The following is an 8,844-nucleotide window of genomic DNA, read 5'->3' as shown; positions in this document are numbered from 1 at the left end:
ACTAGTAGAGGTAACTATAGTACTTTATACTCTACTAGTAGAGGTAACTATAGTACTTTATACTCTACTAGTAGAGGTAACTATAGTACTTTATACTCCACTAGTAGAGGTAACTATAGTACTTTATACTCTACTAGTAGAGGTAACTATAGTACTTTATACTCTACTAGTAGAGGTAACTATAGTACTTTATACTCTACTAGTAGAGGTAACTATAGTACTTTATACTCTACTAGTAGAGGTAACTATAGTACTTTATACTCCACTAGTAGAGGTAACTATAGTACTTTATACTCTACTAGTAGAGGTAACTATAGTACTTTATACTCCACTAAGTAGAGGTAACTATAGTACTTTATACTCCTACTAGTAGAGGTAACTATAGTACTTTATACTCCACAAGTAGAGGTAACTATAGTACTTTATACTCCACTAGTAGAGGTAACTATAGTACTTTATACTCACTAGTAGAGGTAACTATAGTACTTTATACTCCACTAATAGAGGTAACTATAGTACTTTATACTCCACTAGTAGAGGTAACTATAGTACTTTATACTCTACTAGTAGAGGTAACTATAGTACTTTATACTCACTAGTAGAGGTAACTATAGTACTTTATACTCCACTAGTAGAGGTAACTATAGTACTTTATACTCACTAGTAGAGGTAACTATAGTACTTTATACTCTACTAGTAGAGGTAACTATAGTACTTTATACTCCACTAGTAGAGGTAACTATAGTACTTTATACTCCACTAATAGAGGTAACTATAGTACTTTATACTCTACTAGTAGAGGTAACTATAGTACTTTATACTCCACTAAGTAGAGGTAACTATAGTACTTTATACTCCACTAGTAGAGGTAACTATAGTACTTTATACTCTACTAGTAGAGGTAACTATAGTACTTTATACTCCACTAGTAGAGGTAACTATAGTACTTTATACTCTACTAGTAGAGGTAACTATAGTACTTTATACTCACTAGTAGAGGTAACTATAGTACTTTATACTCACTAGTAGAGGTAACTATAGTACTTTATACTCTACTAGTAGAGGTAACTATAGTACTTTTACTCCACTAGTAGAGGTAACTATAGTACTTTATACTCCACTAATAGAGGTAACTATAGTACTTTATACCTCCATACTAATAGAGAAGATAAACTATAGTACTTTATACTCTACTAGTAAGAGGTAACTATAGTACTTTATACTCCACTAGTAGAGGTAACTATAGTACTTTATACTCCACTAATAGAGGTAACTATAGTACTTTATACTCTACTAGTAGAGGTAACTATAGTACTTTATACTCCACTAATAGAGGTAACTATAGTACTTTATACTCCACTAGTAGAGGTAACTATAGTACTTTATACTCCACTAATAGAGGTAACTATAGTACTTTATACTCTACTAGTAGAGGTAACTATAGTACTTTATACTCTACTAGTAGAGGTAACTATAGTACTTTATACTCCACTAGTAGAGGTAACTATAGTACTTTATACTCCACTAGTAGAGGTAACTATAGTACTTTATACTCCACTAGTAGAGGTAACTATAGTACTTTATACTCTACTAGTAGAGGTAACTATAGTACTTTATACTCTACTAGTAGAGGTAACTATAGTACTTTATACTCCACTAGTAGAGGTAACTATAGTACTTTATACTCCACTAGTAGAGGTAACTATAGTACTTTATACTCCACTAATAGAGGTAACTATAGTACTTTATACTCCACTAATAGAGGTAACTATAGTACTTTATACTCTACTAGTAGAGGTAACTATAGTACTTTATACTCCACTAATAGAGGTAACTATAGTACTTTATACTCCACTAGTAGAGGTAACTATAGTACTTTATACTCTACTAGTAGAGGTAACTATAGTACTTTATACTCCACTAGTAGAGGTAACTATAGTACTTTATACTCCACTAGTAGAGGTAACTATAGTACTTTATACTCCACTAATAGAGGTAACTATAGTACTTTATACTCTACTAGTAGAGGTAACTATAGTACTTTATACTCTACTAGTAGAGGTAACTATAGTACTTTATACTCCTACTAGTAGAGGTAACTATAGTACTTTATACTCCACTAATAGAGGTAACTATAGTACTTTATACTCCACTAGTAGAGGTAACTATAGTACTTTATACTCCACTAATAGAAGAGGTAACTATAGTACTTTATACTCCACTAATAGAGGTAACTATAGTACTTTATACTCCACTAATAAGGTAACTATAGTACTTTATACTCCACAGTAGAGGTAACTATAGTACTTTATACTCACTATAGAGGTAACTATAGTACTTTATACTCTACTAGTAGAGGTAACTATAGTACTTTATACTCCACTTAATAGAGGTAACTATAGTACTTTATACTCCACTAATAGAGGTAACTATAGTACTTTATACTCCACTAATAGAGGTAACTATAGTACTTTATACTCCACTAGTAGAGGTAACTATAGTACTTTATACTCCACTAATAGAGGTAACTATAGTACTTTATACTCCACTAATAGAGGTAACTATAGTACTTTATACTCCACTAGTAGAGGTAACTATAGTACTTTATACTCCACTAATAGAGGTAACTATAGTACTTTATACTCCACTAATAGAGGTAACTATAGTACTTTATACTCCACTAGTAGAGGTAACTATAGTACTTTATACTCCACTAATAGAGGTAACTATAGTACTTTATACTCCACTAGTAGAGGTAACTATAGTACTTTATACTCCACTAATAGAGGTAACTATAGTACTTTATACTCCACTAATAGAGGTAACTATAGTACTTTATACTCCACTAGTAGAGGTAACTATAGTACTTTATACTCCACTAATAGAGGTAACTATAGTACTTTATACTCCACTAGTAGAGGTAACTATAGTACTTTATACTCCACTAGTAGAGGTAACTATAGTACTTTATACTCCACTAATAGAGGTAACTATAGTACTTTATACTCCACTAGTAGAGGTAACTATAGTACTTTATACTCCACTAGTAGAGGTAACTATAGTACTTTATACTCCACTAATAGAGGTAACTATAGTACTTTATACTCCACTAGTAGAGGTAACTATAGTACTTTATACTCCACTAGTAGAGGTAACTATAGTACTTTATACTCCACTAGTAGAGGTAACTATAGTACTTTATACTCCACTAATAGAGGTAACTATAGTACTTTATACTCCACTAGTAGAGGTAACTATAGTACTTTATACTCCACTAATAGAGGTAACTATAGTACTTTATACTCCTACTAGTAGAGGTAACTATAGTACTTTATACTCCACTAGTAGAGGTAACTATAGTACTTTATACTCCACTAGTAGAGGTAACTATAGTACTTTATACTCCACTAGTAGAGGTAACTATAGTACTTTATACTCCACTAGTAGAGGTAACTATAGTACTTTATACTCCACTAATAGAGGTAACTATAGTACTTTATACTCCACTAGTAGAGGTAACTATAGTACTTTATACTCTACTAGTAGAGGTAACTATAGTACTTTATACTCCACTAGTAGAGGTAACTATAGTACTTTATACTCCACTAGTAGAGGTAACTATAGTACTTTATACTCTACTAGTAGAGGTAACTATAGTACTTTATACTCCACTAATAGAGGGTAACTATAATACTTTATACTCTACTAGTAGAGGTAACTATAGTACTTTATACTCCACTAGTAGAGGTAACTATAGTACTTTATACTCCACTAGTAGAGGTAACTATAGTACTTTATACTCTACTAGTAGAGGTAACTATAGTACTTTATACTCCACTAATAGAGGTAACTATAGTACTTTATACTCCACTAGTAGAGGTAACTATAGTACTTTATACTCCACTAGTAGAGGTAACTATAGTACTTTATACTCTACTAGTAGAGGTAACTATAGTACTTTATACTCTACTAGTAGAGGTAACTATAGTACTTTATACTCCACTAGTAGAGGTAACTATAGTACTTTATACTCCACTAGTAGAGGTAACTATAGTACTTTATACTCCACTAATAGAGGTAACTATAGTACTTTATACTCCACTAGTAGAGGTAACTATAGTACTTTATACTCCACTAGTAGAGGTAACCTATAGTACTTTATACTCCACTAGTAGAGGTAACTATAGTACTTTATACTCCACTAGTAGAGGTAACTATAGTACTTTATACTCCACTAGTAGAGGTAACTATAGTACTTTATACTCCACTAATAGAGGTAACTATAGTACTTTATACTCCACTAGTAGAGGTAACTATAGTACTTTATACTCCACTAATAGAGGTAACTATAGTACTTTATACTCTACTAGTAGAGGTAACTATAGTACTTTATACTCCACTAATAGAGGTAACTATAGTACTTTATACTCCACTAATAGAGGTAACTATAGTACTTTATACTCTACTAGTAGAGGTAACTATAGTACTTTATACTCCACTAATAGAGGTAACTATAGTACTTTATACTCTACTAGTAGAGGTAACTATAGTACTTTATACTCCACTAGTAGAGGTAACTATAGTACTTTATACTCTACTAGTAGAGGTAACTATAGTACTTTATACTCTACTAGTAGAGGTAACTATAGTACTTTATACTCCACTAGTAGAGGTAACTATAGTACTTTATACTCCACTAATAGAGGTAACTATAGTACTTTATACTCCACTAGTAGAGGTAACTATAGTACTTTATACTCCACTAATAGAGGTAACTATAGTACTTTATACTCTACTAGTAGAGGTAACTATAGTACTTTATACTCCACTAATAGAGGTAACTATAGTACTTTATACTCTACTAGTAGAGGTAACTATAGTACTTTATACTCCACTAGTAGAGGTAACTATAGTACTTTATACTCTACTAGTAGAGGTAACTATAGTACTTTATACTCCACTAATAGAGGTAACTATAGTACTTTATACTCTACTAGTAGAGGTAACTATAGTACTTTATACTCTACTAGTAGAGGTAACTATAGTACTTTATACTCCACTAGTAGAGGTAACTATAGTACTTTATACTCCACTAATAGAGGTAACTATAGTACTTTATACTCCACTAATAGAGGTAACTATAGTACTTTATACTCCACTAGTAGAGGTAACTATAGTACTTTATACTCTACTAATAGAGGTAACTATAGTACTTTATACTCTACTAGTAGAGGTAACTATAGTACTTTATACTCCACTAATAGAGGTAACTATAGTACTTTATACTCCACTAATAGAGGTAACTATAGTACTTTATACTCCACTAATAGAGGTAACTATAGTACTTTATACTCTACTAGTAGAGGTAACTATAGTACTTTATACTCCACTAATAGAGGTAACTATAGTACTTTATACTCCACTAGTAGAGGTAACTATAGTACTTTATACTCTACTAGTAGAGGTAACTATAGTACTTTATACTCCACTAATAGAGGTAACTATAGTACTTTATACTCCACTAATAGAGGTAACTATAGTACTTTATACTCCACTAATAGAGGTAACTATAGTACTTTATACTCCACTAGTAGAGGTAACTATAGTACTTTATACTCTACTAGTAGAGGTAACTATAGTACTTTATACTCTACTAGTAGAGGTAACTATAGTACTTTATACTCCACTAATAGAGGTAACTATAGTACTTTATACTCCACTAGTAGAGGTAACTATAGTACTTTATACTCCACTAATAGAGGTAACTATAGTACTTTATACTCCACTAATAGAGGTAACTATAGTACTTTATACTCCACCAGTAGAGGTAACTATAGTACTTTATACTCCACTAATAGAGGTAACTATAGTACTTTATACTCCACTAGTAGAGGTAACTATAGTACTTTATACTCTACTAGTAGAGGTAACTATAGTACTTTATACTCCACTAATAGAGGTAACTATAGTACTTTATACTCCACTAGTAGAGGTAACTATAGTACTTTATACTCCACTAATAGAGGTAACTATAGTACTTTATACTCCACTAATAGAGGTAACTATAGTACTTTATACTCCACCAGTAGAGGTAACTATAGTACTTTATACTCCACTAATAGAGGTAACTATAGTACTTTATACTCCACTAGTAGAGGTAACTATAGTACTTTATACTCCACTAATAGAGGTAACTATAGTACTTTATACTCCACTAGTAGAGGTAACTATAGTACTTTATACTCTACTAGTAGAGGTAACTATAGTACTTTATACTCTACTAGTAGAGGTAACTATAGTACTTTATACTCCACTAATAGAGGTAACTATAGTACTTTATACTCCACTAGTAGAGGTAACTATAGTACTTTATACTCCACTAATAGAGGTAACTATAGTACTTTATACTCCACTAGTAGAGGTAACTATAGTACTTTATACTCCACTAATAGAGGTAACTATAGTACTTTATACTCCACTAGTAGAGGTAACTATAGTACTTTATACTCCACTAATAGAGGTAACTATAGTACTTTATACTCCACTAATAGAGGTAACTGTAGTACTTTATACTCCACTAGTAGAGGTAACTATAGTACTTTATACTCCACTAATAGAGGTAACTATAGTACTTTATACTCCACTAGTAGAGGTAACTATAGTACTTTATACTCTACTAGTAGAGGTAACTATAGTACTTTATACTCTACTAGTAGAGGTAACTATAGTACTTTATACTCCACTAGTAGAGGTAACTATAGTACTTTATACTCTACTAGTAGAGGTAACTATAGTACTTTATACTCTACTAGTAGAGGTAACTATAGTACTTTATACTCTACTAGTAGAGGTAACTATAGTACTTTATACTCTACTAGTAGAGGTAACTATAGTACTTTATACTCTACTAGTAGAGGTAACTATAGTACTTTATACTCCACTAGTAGAGGTAACTATAGTACTTTATACTCCACTAATAGAGGTAACTATAGTACTTTATACTCCACTAGTAGAGGTAACTATAGTACTTTATACTCTACTAGTAGAGGTAACTATAGTACTTTATACTCCACTAGTAGAGGTAACTATAGTACTTTATACTCCACTAATAGAGGTAACTATAGTACTTTATACTCCACTAATAGAGGTAACTATAGTACTTTATACTCCACTAGTAGAGGTAACTATAGTACTTTATACTCCACTAGTAGAGGTAACTATAGTACTTTATACTCCACTAATAGAGGTAACTATAGTACTTTATACTCCACTAGTAGAGGTAACTATAGTACTTTATACTCTACTAGTAGAGGTAACTATAGTACTTTATACTCTACTAATAGAGGTAACTATAGTACTTTATACTCCACTAGTAGAGGTAACTATAGTACTTTATACTCTACTAGTAGAGGTAACTATAGTACTTTATACTCTACTAGTAGAGGTAACTATAGTACTTTATACTCCACTAGTAGAGGTAACTATAGTACTTTATACTCCACTAGTAGAGGTAACTATAGTACTTTATACTCCACTAGTAGAGGTAACTATAGTACTTTATACTCTACTAGTAGAGGTAACTATAGTACTTTATACTCTACTAGTAGAGGTAACTATAGTACTTTATACTCCACTAGTAGAGGTAACTATAGTACTTTATACTCTACTAGTAGAGGTAACTATAGTACTTTATACTCCACTAATAGAGGTAACTATAGTACTTTATACTCTACTAGTAGAGGTAACTATAGTACTTTATACTCTACTAGTAGAGGTAACTATAGTACTTTATACTCCGCTAGTAGAGGTAACTATAGTACTTTATACTCTACTAGTAGAGGTAACTATAGTACTTTATACTCCACTAATAGAGGTAACTATAGTACTTTATACTCCACTAGTAGAGGTAACTATAGTACTTTATACTCCACTAGTAGAGGTAACTATAGTACTTTATACTCTACTAGTAGAGGTAACTATAGTACTTTATACTCCACTAGTAGAGGTAACTATAGTACTTTATACTCCACTAATAGAGGTAACTATAGTACTTTATACTCCACTAGTAGAGGTAACTATAGTACTTTATACTCCACTAGTAGAGGTAACTATAGTACTTTATACTCTACTACATCTCAGAGGTAACTATAGTACTTTATACTCCACTAGTAGAGGTAACTATAGTACTTTATACTCCACTACATCTCAGAGGTAACTATAGTACTTTATACTCCACTAGTAGAGGTAACTATAGTACTTTATACTCCACTACATCTCAGAGGTAACTATAGTACTTTATACTCCACTAGTAGAGGTAACTATAGTACTTTATACTCCACTAGTAGAGGTAACTATAGTACTTTATACTCCACTAGTAGAGGTAACTATAGTACTTTATACTCCACTAGTAGAGGTAACTATAGTACTTTATACTCTACTACATCTCAGAGGTAACTATAGTACTTTATACTCCACTAGTAGAGGTAACTATAGTACTTTATACTCTACTACATCTCAGAGGTAACTATAGTACTTTATACTCCACTAGTAGAGGTAAATAATGTACTTTATACTCCACTACATTTCAGAAGTAAATATGGTACTTTAATCTCAGAAAATATGTTTTTTTTCTCGTAAATTCACGAGTTTAATCTCAGAGACTATCTGAGTTTTTTCTCATTAAATTACAACTTTAATCTCAATGAAGTAAAAGTATGTACCAGCTAATATAAAAAGGTGAAACAGAAGGATGAAGTGTTCCTTTACAACCTTAAACATCTACAGCAGTAATATTAAACCAGAAACATCAGATATAAAAGGAAAAAACTGACGGGGAACATTTTA

This window comes from Sebastes fasciatus, chromosome 16, assembly GCF_043250625.1.
Source record: "Sebastes fasciatus isolate fSebFas1 chromosome 16, fSebFas1.pri, whole genome shotgun sequence".
NCBI lineage: Eukaryota > Metazoa > Chordata > Actinopteri > Perciformes > Sebastidae > Sebastes > Sebastes fasciatus.
Note: the sequence above shows the minus strand (reverse complement) of the source record.